This window comes from Rutidosis leptorrhynchoides, chromosome 5 (genome assembly GCF_046630445.1).
Source record: "Rutidosis leptorrhynchoides isolate AG116_Rl617_1_P2 chromosome 5, CSIRO_AGI_Rlap_v1, whole genome shotgun sequence".
NCBI classification, from domain to species: Eukaryota; Viridiplantae; Streptophyta; class Magnoliopsida; order Asterales; family Asteraceae; genus Rutidosis; species Rutidosis leptorrhynchoides.
In genome coordinates this window covers 433,817,724-433,833,485 of record NC_092337.1, presented here as the reverse complement: position 1 = coordinate 433,833,485, position 15,762 = coordinate 433,817,724, and positions in this window count along the sequence as shown.

Below are 15,762 nucleotides of genomic sequence, written 5' to 3'. Positions count from 1 at the left end.
ATAGGGTTTCAATGAATAAATATAATGATTTGTCAGAGAGATTTAAGCCAAGAAGTAACGAGGTTGCTGGTATGTCTGCTGGTAATATGGTGGAATATAAAAGAATTCTCCGGTATCAAAAGAGTAATCGTATATATCAGGATTATAGTAAGGCTACTTCGAATGAAGAGTCGAAGTTGACTTGCTGGAGCTGTGACAAAATTGGCTACTTTGAAAAGGGATCAAAAAATTATTTTTGTTAATAAATGCCAAAGGATCTAACGCGGCTACGTGTTAAACTTTTACTCAGTTGTCGAGAGTTTTCTCAGGTGCATAACTATATTCATAAATCTTTTCTTCCGTAGATAAAGTGCGGTTGATTCATCCTATCGATTGAGGTGTTTTCAAGAATCATGAAAGGTTTGAACGCAGAATGTAATCGTGAAGATACAAATGAGGTTTAAGATGAAATCAAGTGGCAAACTTGAAGAATTGTTTAGTTTCATATGTTATAAACAATATTTTAATTCATTTTAATTGTCCAATGTTGATAGTCCACAGTTACTAGTCCACGGTTAGCATTTCAATAATTCATATATAATATTCGAATTAATTAATACGTGTCGTGACCCGTATACGTCTCAGACTCGATCACAACTCAAACTATATATATTATTGTAGAATCAACCTCAACCCTGTATAGCTAACTCCTGCATTACTGCATATAGAGTGTCTATGGTTATTCCAAATAATATATATAGATGCGTCGATATGATATGTCAAAACCTTGTGTACGTGTCCCGATATTTAAAGTGCGAAAAATAAATACCGAAATTAAATGACAATAAATAAAGTGCGTAAAGTAAATAACAGAAATTAAATGACGATAAATAAAATTGCGAGAATATAAATTGCGATAATTAATTTGCGATAAATAAAATGTAATCAGTTAGCTAGGAACAGTTAACCAGGATTTTGTTAGCGTGGATTCTTAACAAAATTATGTTAACAAATTCTTAACATAATTAATTTGTCTGTTTCTAACAAATTTTATTTTGTCATATGTTTTCTTCATTATGCCACTTGTTGGATTCTGATAGGTCAAAATCCAAATATGAAATTGAGTGAAAATAGTTATTCTGTGGTGAACGAATACGTATATCGGTGGATGTAAGTAGGATAGTAAATGACTGTTGAATTAGATTTGAAAGAATGTACAGTGTACTTATTAATGTGAAATTTAAATATTCCTCGGGTATTACCTACCCGTTAAAATATTTTCACCATTAACAGTTTGTAGAAAAGAATTTTTAATTACAATCTTTATGAAAACATATATACATATATATTTTCTTCAGATGTAATCATGGATTTAATGAGTTAATGTGATATTAATCTCATTTGATTTGTCGTTAGAACTAGAATACATAATCTCTAAAACATTAGAGATTACATAATCGCCAGGTAGAACGAAGATGAATGATGTAGAACGATACGTAGAATGATGATTATACTCGAGGTACAGAATGAGATTTGAGGCATGGATTGTTGATGGTACTGGTGCTATTACCGATGGTACTGTTGGTGCCGGTGATGTTGTTGAAGCTGGTAAATTTTGCACCATATTCTCCGAATTTATAACTCGAACGCGAAGCTCGTTGACTTCTTCCATTACTCCAGGGTGACTGTCGGTCGGAACGAGCAGATGAATAAGATTTAGAATTGTGGATAATATGTAATAGTTACGAGATATCCTGGAAATGAGGGTGAAAATGGTGTTTCGGACTGATTCGCCGGTAAGTGTTTCAGGTGGTTCGCCTAGAGGTAAATTCGGTTGGTGGAAGGGATCGTCTTCTTCACGTCTCCATTGATTAAGTTGACTACGAAACCATCAAATGAATTGGGGATGGGTGATTTGCTGATTCATTCCGGTGACTCTTCTTTCGAAACTCGAGTGAAACTCTATGTCGTAATAGCTGTCGGAATAGCTATCGGAATCTAAAGGACTCGAACTGGTTGAGGGATTTATAACGTACGATCAGATAAAGGATTTTCGATAAGAAATAGATTATAGGATGTAGATTAGTACCCTGTAATACATAATTTACATATGCATATATAATACTAAAATCCCATAAGTTACGGAGGAATCTACGGAATATGTTAGAAAAAGTTTACAGTAATATATATGCTAAGATATGAATTAGCAGATACGCTAAGATATGAATTTGTCTATACACTATTCATGCAATCAATGCAGCAAGATGTGTCTAGACTAGGAATGATAAGCAGGTAATTTCCTAAGGATGATAAACAGATGATTTCCGACAAAACTGATAAGCAAAAATTTTGACATGCAGACACGGTCGAAGTTCAGACTCACTAATGCATCCTAACGACTTATCAGTTAGACACACTAATGCAGACCTGGTTCGCTAAGACCACCGCTCTGATACCAACTGAAAGGACCCATCCTAATCCATCTGGACGAAGTCCATATCGATTATAAACGATTCACAACAGTTGATTACATCGCGAGGTACTTGATCTCTATATGATACATTTTACAAACATTGCATTCGTTTTGAAAAGACAATCTATCATTACATCTAAAGTTGAAAAACATGCATACCATTTCATAATATATCCAACTATAATTGACTTAATAATGATCTTGATAAACTCAACGACTCGAATGCAACATCTTTTGAAATATTTCATGAATGACTCCAAGTAATATCTTTAAAATGATCAACTGCACAGCGGAAGATTTCTTTCGTACCTGAGAATAAACATGCTTTCAAGTGTCAACCAAAAGGTTGGTGAGTTCATTAGTTTAGCATAAATAATCATTTCATAATTTTAATAGACCACAAGATTTCATATTTCCATTTCTCATAAACATACGTCCCATGCATAGAGACAAAAATATCATTCATATGGATTGAACACCTGGTAACCGACATTAACAAGATGCATATATAAGAATATCCCCATCATTCCGGGATCCTCCATCGGACATGATATAAATTTCGAAGTACTAAAGCATCCGGTACTTTGGATGGGGCTTGTTGGGCCCGATAGATCTATCTTTAGAGTTCGCGTCAATTAGGGTGTCTATTCCCTAATTCTTAGATTACCAGACTAAATAAAAAGGGGCATATTCGATTTCGATAATTCAACCATATAATGTAGTTTTGATTTACTCGTGTCTATTAGTTATAAAAGCAGCGCATGTATTCTCAGCCCAAAAATATAAAGGGTAAAAAGGCAAATGAAACTCACGCATATAAATATTGTAAAACAGTTAATAAAACAGTTGCATGTATTCTCAGCCCCAAAAATGTAAAGAGTAAACGGGGAGCAAATGAAACTCACAGTACTGTATTTTGTAGTAAAAATACATATGACGACATTGAACAATGCAGGGTAGGCCTCGGATTCACGATCCTATATAATTTGTATATATATTAAAACGTATAATCGTAACTGAACGAATTTATTTATTATATCTTAAATTTGTATATTTTTAATTTGTGTGTATATATTTAATATGGTTAATCTTCATATATTTATATTAATGTATCTTTATTTGTATACGCACTTGTTTAAACGTTATATTTAAAAATTGATAGTTTTAAAATAATAGTACCTTTAGTAATAATGAGAGTAATAATACTGATATCTATAAAATGATACTTAGTAATAACATTATTATTAATAATATTAGTTATATTAGTGATAATAATAGTTGTATAATTAATATTTGTAATAATAATAATAATTTACATCATAACTAAAATACTTCTTAATAATGATAATAAGTTTTAAAATAACGATTTTAATAACCCTATTCATAATAAAAGTGATATTACTAATAATAAAAATTCTCATATCATTAATAATAATAATATTAACAATAATAATAATAATCACAATAATAATAATAATAATAATTATTATAAAATTAGTAAATGGTTACAACCTTTGAAGAAATGATTAAAAAGAAATGCCAATGCTGGGATTCGAACCCGCGACCTTCTGTTCACCTGACACACCCTTAACCATCTACGCTGCCCTGCTTACTCAGTTTTAAACTCTATCCTAAACTATTTATATCCCGTAAAATTTTTCTGTTTCTTCTTCATGCTTAGATCGACCAACACTGGCTTCCAATCTCCTCATCAAAGATTTGATTCATTACTTAATTATAACAACTAACATTAAAACAGAGATTCAACACTTTAACATAATAATAATCAATCAATGTTTAAAAAAAAAAAAAAATTGCCATAAAGGCTGCTGCTGTCGCAGCTCATTACCAAAAAAAAAAATGTTTTCATTTTCGAGCAAGCTTTGGACAAAGATTTCTACATGAACTATGTTCTAAATCGTTTATATAAGCCTCCCGAATCACCAATTTCAACAAAAACATCAATTAGAACTCTAATTTGATTGAAGAACAAATATTGACTTTTTAGTTTTAAAACTTTGACTCTCAAATTCTCACTTAATTTAAAGAGTTGAAACCTCTAATTTTTCAGAAAGATTGTTTATAGTAATCCTAACACAATTGTATTCTTAAATTTTGAAAATTGACTTGAATTCGAGGGATTGCATAAAATTTAATGCGACACAGGGTTTTTGAGCTGTAATAACTTTTATGTTTATGAATTCCTTGATGACAGTATAATTAATAGATGATAAAGGTGATGATAATTAATTGGAGTAGTAATCCCTGGTACGTTCGATTGTTGGTTAGTGATGGTGGACGACAGGATTGATTGGAGTAGATGAAGAATAAGAAAAGAAATTGAAAAGGGATAAAGACATATTCATACCATGTATCTGTATGTAATTCAGTACCTATAAATATATATCTACTTTCTTTAAATATCTGTATATATTTATATAACTATCGATATATCTATATATCTATTCTTCATATAACATAAATCTGTAAATATATGGGTATTACCTGTATAGTATTATTTATAATTAATCTTTTTATATAAATGTATTAATATTACACTTAATATAATATTATAAATGACAATAACAGTAATAATATAATAATAATAATATTACTACTACTTAATAATAATTATATTAATTATTTTTGATAAAACTACCTATAATAATAATTAAGAAAAATAATGATAATAATATGAGAATATTGATAATAACCAAGATGTTACTTTTTAATAAGCTTGTTAATAATAATCTATAAGAATGAAAATAATATTATTCTTAATTTTAAAATAACGTTAAAACCTTTATCCTCATTAAAATGACTCGTTAACAATTTGTCCAAAGTGGTGCCAAAAATTTATAAAATTATATTCTTTTATAAAGAAGACGTGACATTTAAATCATATTACATAGTTTCTAAAATTCCTAATAATAAAAGATAATAATATTAAACTTAATAATTACATCTTGACGTTTTATAAAATGTACTAACTTTTCGAAATATATCATAGTACGTTTTATATTTTTTTTAAAACAATAATTATATGTACTTGTGATTTAATATATATAGCATAAAACTTTATTTAGGTTTTATATACATTTTCAATTTTCATTATGAAATGTTTTAATAATAGACTTCTTTTAGACTGAAAACGTTTTCGATTAATATATATACTTATACACATATACTCATATCTATTTATATAATGGTTCGTGAATCATTGGAACTTGGTCGAGGTTAAATGAATACATGAATACAGTTCAAAGTTTTTGAGACTTCAACAATACAGACTTTGCTTATCGTGTCGGAAACATATAAAGATTAAGTTTAAATTTGGTCGGAAATTCCCGGGTCATCACAGATCACCCTATAGTTTTTTGGTCTGGCACAAGGTCCTGTCTTCGACCATGCTATGCAACCACCGTTCCTACGATTGACACCCAATTTGGTTCAGGTGACCTAATGAATTCCCGGTGAATTCCTTGGATTTTACGTTCAATGGTAATGAACGCATTAAAAATGGGTTTTTCAGAAAACAAATCGGTTTGTAACTTTGATCAAAATATTTTCTCGTTCAAGCTCGAGTTTAGATATCATCGAATTCCATGAGTTTGTAATTCTCAATCTTTAAGGTCAATATCAAGGATTGAGTAATATCAGGCTTAAAAGCTGATTTTTGATCTTTAAGGAGATTATCCTTTCTGGGGATCTGATTCATTAGTCTTATCAAGCTAATTTGCACGGTGCCCTCCCCATTTTACGAGACAGATCCTCTCATGGTTAGGATAAGTCTGTCCACTTGGTGACCCTGTTTGATGCTGAGGTCCGTGGATTTCCAGCTGATTTTCGAGAAAACTTTTCAAGATTTTTCGTAGACTCTACAACTGGTCTGGACGACAACTTCCTGACCTAAATCAAGAAGCGCGTTTCTTTTTCGGAAGACTTTACTTCCTTTTAATGATGGAATGATTCATCGTGTAGATCCATCTTTCTTTCAAATATATTATAAGAAATTGAGTAAAAATGATAAAATTGTCCAAAACAAAAGTATCTTCAGTTATTTGTACAAAAATATGTGATATATGTTTTAAATAACTTGGTAAATTTTCTCACACTTGGCTTTTATTTTCCTTTCTTTGCCTTTTTATTGTCCTCTATTCCATTTTAAATGAATTCTAACATTTTGGGTTGTTTTCAATTTATGTCCTTTCCGAGATAACAATAATTTCGGTGTTAACACCTAGTTTTACCGTTCATAAATATGTATAAACATGATTTTGAATTCATTTATTTGAAAATTTTGAAAATTTTTACTAGAATTGGGTAGTCAGTATATAAGACTAGGGCTGTTCTTTATTATCAGAGAGCACTAGATTCTAATACAACTACTGCGTTACTAGTATTTTTAATGGTAACCAAGTGTATAAGTTAAAATTTTAAAAATTTGAAAGAATTTAATCCCTTCCCACACTTAAGATCTTGCAATGCCCTCATTTGCAAGAAATCAGTAACAATTTAAATTATTGAGGGTGATTAGCGTAGAAAAATGATTAAATTTTACAAAAGTTTCCAAATATATTGGCGTTTGTTTGCTGAATGATAAATGGTGCACATCATTTGTTCATTCCGTCTTGTTGTTATTTCGCATATATTTTGCATCTTGTCGTCAAAATTAGTTGCTTTTGCTGAACTTAATGCCAGTCTTTGAAAATGCGCTGTTTTACCCTGTTTTGTACATGAGATAAACTACAAACATATATATACATATTTTTATTATTATTATTATTATTATTATTATTTTTTTTTTGGCATACTTTAATTCAATAAGATTAAAAATAATGATAATAAAAGTTCTCGTCCCTCCCTTGGGTAAAGCAATTTCGGTTCAACGACCTAGTCTTCAACTCACGATGAATTTTAAATATCAAGTTTTTAACTTAATGAAATAAAGTAAATTTCTGTTTTTAAATTCACACCAAACTTTAATTTAAAATGCATAAAATTAAAAATTCATATTATTAATATTTTAAAAATTCACACCAAACTTATATTATATTTTTGTTTTTATACATACAAACTTATATTAAAAATATTAATTTTTCAAATAGGTACAAACTTAAATATATTGATTTTAAAAAGTTTACAATAATAATTTAATATTTATATATTAATTTTAAAAATATGGTAAAAATAAAATTAAAAATCTTTTTGGTCTTTTATCCCACTTTAATCAATCAAATATTATCAAAAATATACGCCCCTCTTTTCGGTAAAGTAATTTCGGTTCAACGACCTAGTTTTACTCCTGACGAATTTCTGAAATATTTTGGGTTGATTGATTAAAGATATTTATACCTTAAGAATAAACGGTAAATTTCGCAGGGATGTAATAAATTTTTATATGATATCAATAATTTTGGTTACGCATACCTAATTTTATTGAATACTAATTTAATACTTTATAGCGAACGATTCAGCGTTTATTATCAAAAGGTTAAAAGCAATAAATAAAAAATAAAAACTGTACATACTTACCTGTGAGAAAGAATTCTCAGAGACCCGCTTTAGCTGACTCATAGGAGAGTCGTGTGATTTGGTTCTCCATAGCTACGTAAGCATAACCTCGATTCTTCAATATCTTTTCTTCTAAACATATGAACGGTCCTTCTCTGCATAGAGTAACAAATTCGGTAATTGAATATGTTTGATTATTTGAACATTTACCTTCGTGTGACCATTTTCCGCATTTGTAACATCTTTCAAGGTGTCGTGCTCTTCTTTTCGTTGCGGATTTTGATTTTCCTTTTCCAAAATCTATCTTATGATGATCTTTTCTGAGTTCTTTTCTTACTCCGTCCATTTTGGCTCTTATGAATGATACCAGTTCACTCGGAAGGGTGTCATTATTACGTTTAGTAATCATAGCATGTAGCATTAGACCATGGTTCAGATCAAAGGAATTCTTCATCTCGTAAAACCTAAAAAAAATAAAAATTCAGAATGGGGGGAGAAGACTAGTTCTTTAGGGTCTGCTAGGGAAAGACCATTCGGATTCCATTCTCGGAAACTACACGAAAACAGAATATCTAACTCTAACAGCAATACATATTAACCTAAAAAGATTCGAACCTTCCCACACTTAGTTAGCTGTGGTGTCGAAATTGTGATTAACTTCATCTTCAACTTCCATTAGATTATCTATGTAATGTTTAACTCTGTGACCATTAACTTTAAATTCAATCCCATTTGAATTTATTAACTCTACTGTTCCATATGGGAAAACTCTTTTGACTATGAATGGTCCAGACCATCTTGATTTCAATTTTCCAGGAAATAGCTTGAATCGTGAATTGAAAAGAAGAACTCTGTCTCATTCTTTAAATTCTTTTGAACTTTTGATTATTTTATCATGCCATTTCTTCGTTCTTTCCTTATAGATTAACAAATTTTCATATGCTTCATGTATTAATTCTTCTAATTCGTTTAGCTGACTTAACCGTAGACGTCCGGCTTCATGCAAATCAAGATTACATGTCTTCAAAGCCCAAAATGCTTTATGTTCAATTTCTACTGGAAGGTGACATGCTTTTCCATAAATGAGTCTAAAAGGTGTGGTTCCAATTGGAGTTTTGTAGGCTGTTCTAAAAGCCCAGAGTGCTCCTCCAATTTCATGGACCATTTCTTCGGATTTAATCCTACGGTTTTCTCTAGAATACGTTTTAAAGCTCGGTTGGTATTTTCAACTTGTCCACTTGTTTGTGGATGATAAACGGTTGAGATTTTATGAGTTACTCCATATCTTTTGAGAACTTTCTCAAGTTGATTATTACAAAAATGAGTACCCCGATCACTTATTAAAGCTTTCGGTGTTCCAAACCTTGCAAAAAGACGTTTTAAGAAGTTGACTACAACTCGTGCATCGTTAGTTGGGAGAGCTTGTGCTTTCGCCCATTTAGATACATAATCAATGGCAAAGAGAATGTAGAGATTATTATGAGATTTTGGAAATGGACCCATAAAGTCAATACCCCAAATATCAAATACTTCACATACTTGAATGACATTTTGTGGCATTTCATCACGTTGACTTATTTTTTCGGCCCTTTGACAAGCATCATAGGATTTGCAAAGAAGGTGTGCGTCTTTAAAAATTGTAGGCCAATAGAATCCAGCATCGTAAACTTTTCTTGCTGTAAGTTGAGGCCCATAATGCTCTCCTGTTGGTCCTGTGTGACAATGGTTTAAGATTTGACTAGCTTCATCTCCGAATACACATAGGCATATTATTCCATCGGGACAACTTTTAAACAAATGTGGATCTTCCCAGAAATAGTGTTTTATATCACTAAAGAATTTCTTTCGTTTTTCGTACGACAACCCTTTTTCAAGGAATCCACATACTAAGTAGTTTGCATAGTCTGCAAACCATGGAATTTCACTATAATCTATCTTCAATAGATATTCATCAGGAAATTTATCTTGTATGGCCGATTCATTGAGAACTTCTAATTCAGGATTTTCAAGACGAGAAAGATGATCAGCGGCGAGATTTTCTGCTCCCTTTTTATCTCGGATTTCAATATCGAACTCTTGTAAGAGTAAGATCTAACGGATTAATCTTGGTTTAGCATCTTGTTTTGAAAATAGGTATCTAAGAGCAGAATGGTCGGTATAGACCACCGTTTTAGCTAGAGCGAGATATGAACAAAATTTGTCAAAAGCAAAGACAATAGCAAGGAGTTCTTTTTCAGTAGTTGTATAATTCATTTGTGATCCTTGTAACGTCTTACTAGCGTAATAAATAGGTTGAAATCATTTTTCAACCCTTTGTCCTAAAACGGCTCCCATTGCAAAATCACTTGCATCGCACATTAGTTCAAATGGTAGATTCCAATTTGGAGTTATCATGATCGGCGCATTAGTGAGTTTTTCTTTAAGAATATTAAAAGATTTGATGCATTCATCTGAAAAGATAAATGGAGCATCCTTTTCTAGGAGTTTATTCACAGGAGTGGCAATTTTAGAAAAATCTTTTATGAAACGTCGGTAAAAACCGGCATGCCCAAGAAAACTCCTAACTCCTCTAACATTGGTGGGATGTGGAAGTTTAGCAATTACATCTACTTTAGCTCTATCCACTTTAATTCCTTCCTTTGAAATTTTATGACCAAGAACGATGCCTTCTTTAACCATGAAATGGCATTTCTCCCAATTAAGAACTAGATTTGATTATTTTCATCTAATAAGCATTCGTTCAAGATTAACTAGACATGATTCAAAAGTATCACCGAAGACGGAAAAGTCATCCATGAAAACTTCCATTCATTCTTCTATCATGTCGTGAAAAATCAACATCATGCACCTTTGAAAGGTTGCAGGGGCGTTGCAAAGTCCAAATGGCATGCGTTTGTAAGCAAAAGTACCATAAGGGCACGTGAACGTGGTTTTCTCTTGGTCCTCGGGTGCTATTGGAATTTGAAAATATCCGTAAAAATCGTCAAGAAAACAATAGTAACTATTCACGGCTAATCTTTCCAACATTTGATCAATGAAAGGTAAGGGAAATTGATCTTTTCTTGTGGCGTCATTTAATTTTCTATAATCAATACAAACACGCCATCCTGCTACAGTCTTAGTAGGAATAAGCTCATTTTTTTTCATTTGTGATGACAGTCATGCCACCCTTCTTAGGTACGCATTGAACTGGGCTTACCCATGGACTATCAGAGATTGGATAAATTAAACCTGCATCTAGCAGTTTAATTATTTCTTTCTTAACAACATCTTGCATATTAGGATTTAGTCTTCGTTGATGTTGCACATACGTTTTATGACCCTCTTCCATAAGGATTTTATGTGTACAATACGAAGGACTTATTCCTTTAATGTCATGAATCTTCCATGCAATAGCTGGTTTATGAGCTTTCAGCACAGAAATGAGTTGAGATTTTTCATTTTCAGTAAGAGAAGACGATATTATTACAGGTAATTCAGATTCACCATGTAAATAAGCAAGTTCCAAATAGTTTGGAAGTGGCTTTAACTCGAATGTCGGTGGTTCTTCTATCGATGATTTATATCGATATCTGTCTTCTTCTTTTAGCATTTGAATTTCTTCTGTTGTTGGTTCATATCCATTAGCCATAAGTGTAGCCAACATTTCAGTTTCATCAATTGGTTCAGTTCCTTCTCCTAAAGAACATTCTCCTGTTCCTTGTAATTCTGGAAATCCTTCTAACAATTCTGCATGTGAATCTATAGTTTGAATATAATAACATGTATCATCTGCAGATTGCAGTTGTTGCATGGCTCTATCAACTGAAAAGGTAACACTCTTCCTCTATACTTAAGGTCAGTTTCTTACCGAACACGTCTATTATTGCTTTGGCCGTGTTTAAGAATGGTCTTCCTAATATGAGAGGAACTCGAGAATCTTCTTCCATGTCCAGAATAACAAAATCTACTGGAAATACTAAAGTACCAACTTTAACTAGCATGTTTTCCATTATCCCTCTAGGATATTTTACCGATCGATCGACTAGTTGTATGCTTATTCGTGTTGGTTTCAATTCTCCAAGGTCTAGTTTAGCGTATAGTGAATACGGCATTAAATTTAGACTAGCACCTAAGTCTGCCAATGCTTCTATTGAACTAAGACTACCCAGGAAACATGGAATTGTGAAACTTCCTGGATCTGATAATTTTTCTGGTATCTTATTAAACAGTACTGCAGAACAATTAGCATTCATAGTAACAGCCGAGATTTCTTCTATTTTCTTTCTATTTGTGATTAGATCTTTCAAGAATTTAGCATATCTAGGCATTCCAGAAATCACATCAATGAAAGGAAGATTTACATTTATTTATTTAAACATATCCAAGAATTTGGATTGCTCGGCTTCAAGTCTCTCTTTTCTCATTTTACTCGGATAAGGAAGTGGTGGTTGGTATGGTTTAACATAAGGTTTAGCCTTAACTGTGTTATCTTCATTAACCTTTTCAACTACCGGTTTTGTTTCCTTATCTTGCTCAGGTTGTGGTTCTTGTGGAGTAGGAATAGCGTCATCAGAGATTACAGGCATTTCAGGCGGTTTAAGTGTAATACCACTTCTTGTGGTAATGGCTTTAGCTATTTCATTCCGAGGGTTAGCATTTGTATCGCTAGGTAGACTTCCCGGTTTTCTTTCACCTATCAACCTTGCTAGGTTACTTACTTCTTGTTCCAAATTTTGAATAGAAGCTTGTTGATTTCTAAATGCTTGAGCATTTTGTTCATTGGTTTGTTTCTGGGATGTGAAAAACTGCATTTGAGATTCAACTAGCTTCGACATCATATCTTCTAAATTTGGCTTTTTATCATCGGTTTGTGGTGGTTTGTTTTGGAAAATTGGTCTTTGCTGATTGTAAGTATTGTTGGATACTTGCTGATTGCTAGGACCTTGTTGGTTGTTGTATGGAACATTTCGGTTATAATTCTGATTTTGATTGTAGATCGGTCTTGGGGGTTGATAATTATTCTGATAATTATTTCCAGGCCTTTGGTTCATGTATGAAACATTCTATATTTGTTCCATTGTTTGTTCAATACTGAGACAATCTTTTGTCAAATGTAGTCCTCCACACTACTCACAACTAATTCGTATTGAGTGAATATCTTTAGTCATCTTTTCCATTCGTCTTTCGACAGCATCTATCTTTGCAGAAATGGAATCAAAGTCATGGCTAGAATCGGCTCTAGCTGCTTTAGATGATCTAACGATATCTTTTTCTTGATGCCACTCATGTGAGTGAGAAGCAGTGTTATCAATAATTTTGTAAGCTTCGGTTGCGATTTTCTTCATAATGGAACCACCAGCTGCTATATCGATGTCCTTTCTTGTAGTGATATCGCATCCTTGGTAGAATATTTGTACTATTTGATAAGTGTCTAAACCATGTTGCGGACATCCTCTTAATAACTTTCCAAATCTTGTCCATGCCTCATATAGAGTTTCATTTGGCTTTTGTGTGAACGTAACAATTTCTCCTTGAAGTCTCACGGCTTTAGATGCCGGAAAGAATTGTTTAAGAAAATTTTCAACTAAAACGTCCCATGTATCAATCGCCCCTTCAGGTAATGATTCTAACCAATCTTTGGCTTCTCCCTTTAAAGTCCAGGGAAATAACATGAGATATATCTGTTCATCCTCCACTTCTCTTATTTTAAATAGAGTACATATCCTATTAAAGGTACGAAGATGTTCGTTTGGATCTTCCTTCGGCGCACCACTAAATTGGCATTGATTAGTTACCATGTGTAGGATTTGTCCTTTGATTTCATAATCTGGCGCATTAATGTCTGGTTGAGTAATTGCGTGACCTTGGCCGTGCGTTTAGCTCGCATTCGGTCTTCCATATTTAGAGGTTCCAGATTTTCCATGATTGAATTTGTTGAATCTGAATCACTAACGATTCTGATTTAATGGGTTGTTCCTCGACAATCTCTGTTTGAATGATTGGTGGTTCCGGAGGAAAGATTAATGGTTCAGGATCTCTGAATTGTCCCTGAATATCCTCCGGATTCTAAATTGTGAGGTCAGGTTCAAAAAATGGATTATCGGATATTTGAATTGGAGTACTTGGTCGACTGGATGACGATTCTAAAGAAAAATCAACGGCGACAATATTGTCTAGATGTCTTGATCGAGTTACAGGTGGTGAACGTTTTGCTCGGTGCATTCACTGAATATCCTATTAGTTATAAAAGATAAAAATTAAATAAGTTATCAAATTAATAGACTTTTCTGATTTTGCCCACGTTTTGAATAGCCAATAGATGCAGCAGGTAGCCAGGACCATTTAAATAGAAAGCCCACAACTCGCCACTAACAAATCCAACTATTACTACGAACCAGAAAATTTTGGATGTCTATCAATTTAACCGCTTAAAATAATTTTTCGTTGAAATTTAAAGAAATTTTAGAGAAGAAATAGAAAATTCTATGTCCTAAAAACTAGAGCGTCGTGAAATAAGAAAGAAAAAGAGCGCGTCGAAAAACGTCGAAAAATAAAAATCAAAAAACAAATGTCGAAAAACAAACAGTCGAAAAATAAAAATATGAAAATAAAGCGTCGAATCTTAGAATTCAAAAAATTAAAACTTACGTCTAAAGGTATTAAAGCTTAAAAGGAATTCTATATCCAAAACGACAATAACTTAAAAAGTACTAAAATCTTAAAACGGCGTCGCAAAATTCTAAAGCACCTAAATCTTAGTCTAAAGAAAAAGCACTTAAGGGATTTTACGGCAAAGCCTAAAAATATAGAAATAAAAATAAACTATGGCTTTTACTATATCTTAAAACTAAATACGAACGAAAAATACAAATATTACGCTAAAACAAATAAAAAGATACAAAATATAAAAATAAACTTAAAGTTGTAAAAAATACAATTTTTATAAAAATATTATTTTTATATTATTTATTTATAAAATTATTAATTTTATAATTTATTAAAACTAATTAAAACTAAAAATACATATTAAATAAATAACTAAAACTAAATAATTAAATAAGTAACCCTAATTAGGGTTTTAATTAATAATAATAATAATAATTACTTCGTAATTAATGCAGAAGTGGGTCAACTCTGGCGTGTCAGGGTTGCTCATGCGATCGCATGAGATATAGTCTCCAGGTTCATGCGGTCGCATGGGCCTGAATTTCGGATCAAATATTGGGCTGCTACAGTGTAGCCCGAATACTTTTTTTTTTTTTTTTTATGTTTTTATAATTAAATAAAGTATAATAAATAAAAACTTGTATTTTAAAAACTAAAATAAAAATAAAGAAACTTTATAATTTTATATATATAAACTCTAAAAAATATATATATATTTTGTTTTTTCTTTTTATATTTTTGTATTAAAATGTATTTTTACAAAAGCGTATTTTTACTAAAGTAAACTAAGAAATTTTTATTTTTTTTATATAAATAGCATTTCTCTTCCGGCGTTTAAGCAGTCCCCGGCAGCGGCGCCAAAAATACTCGATGTTAAAGCGAAGGGGTACAAAATAGTTATATTTTTACTACAAAATACTATTAAATACGATACAATTTTACACAAGTTATTTATTTATTTATAGAGTGGATATACCTAAACCTTGCTACAACACTTATAGGTAGTGTACCTAATCGTACAGTAGTGTAGTTTTTAGTAAGTCCGGTTCGTTCCACAGGGATCTTAGCCAAGTTTAACGCTATATTTTTAAAAACTATATTTGTATAAATATAAATATATATAAGTAGTATTATTATTATAAAAGGGG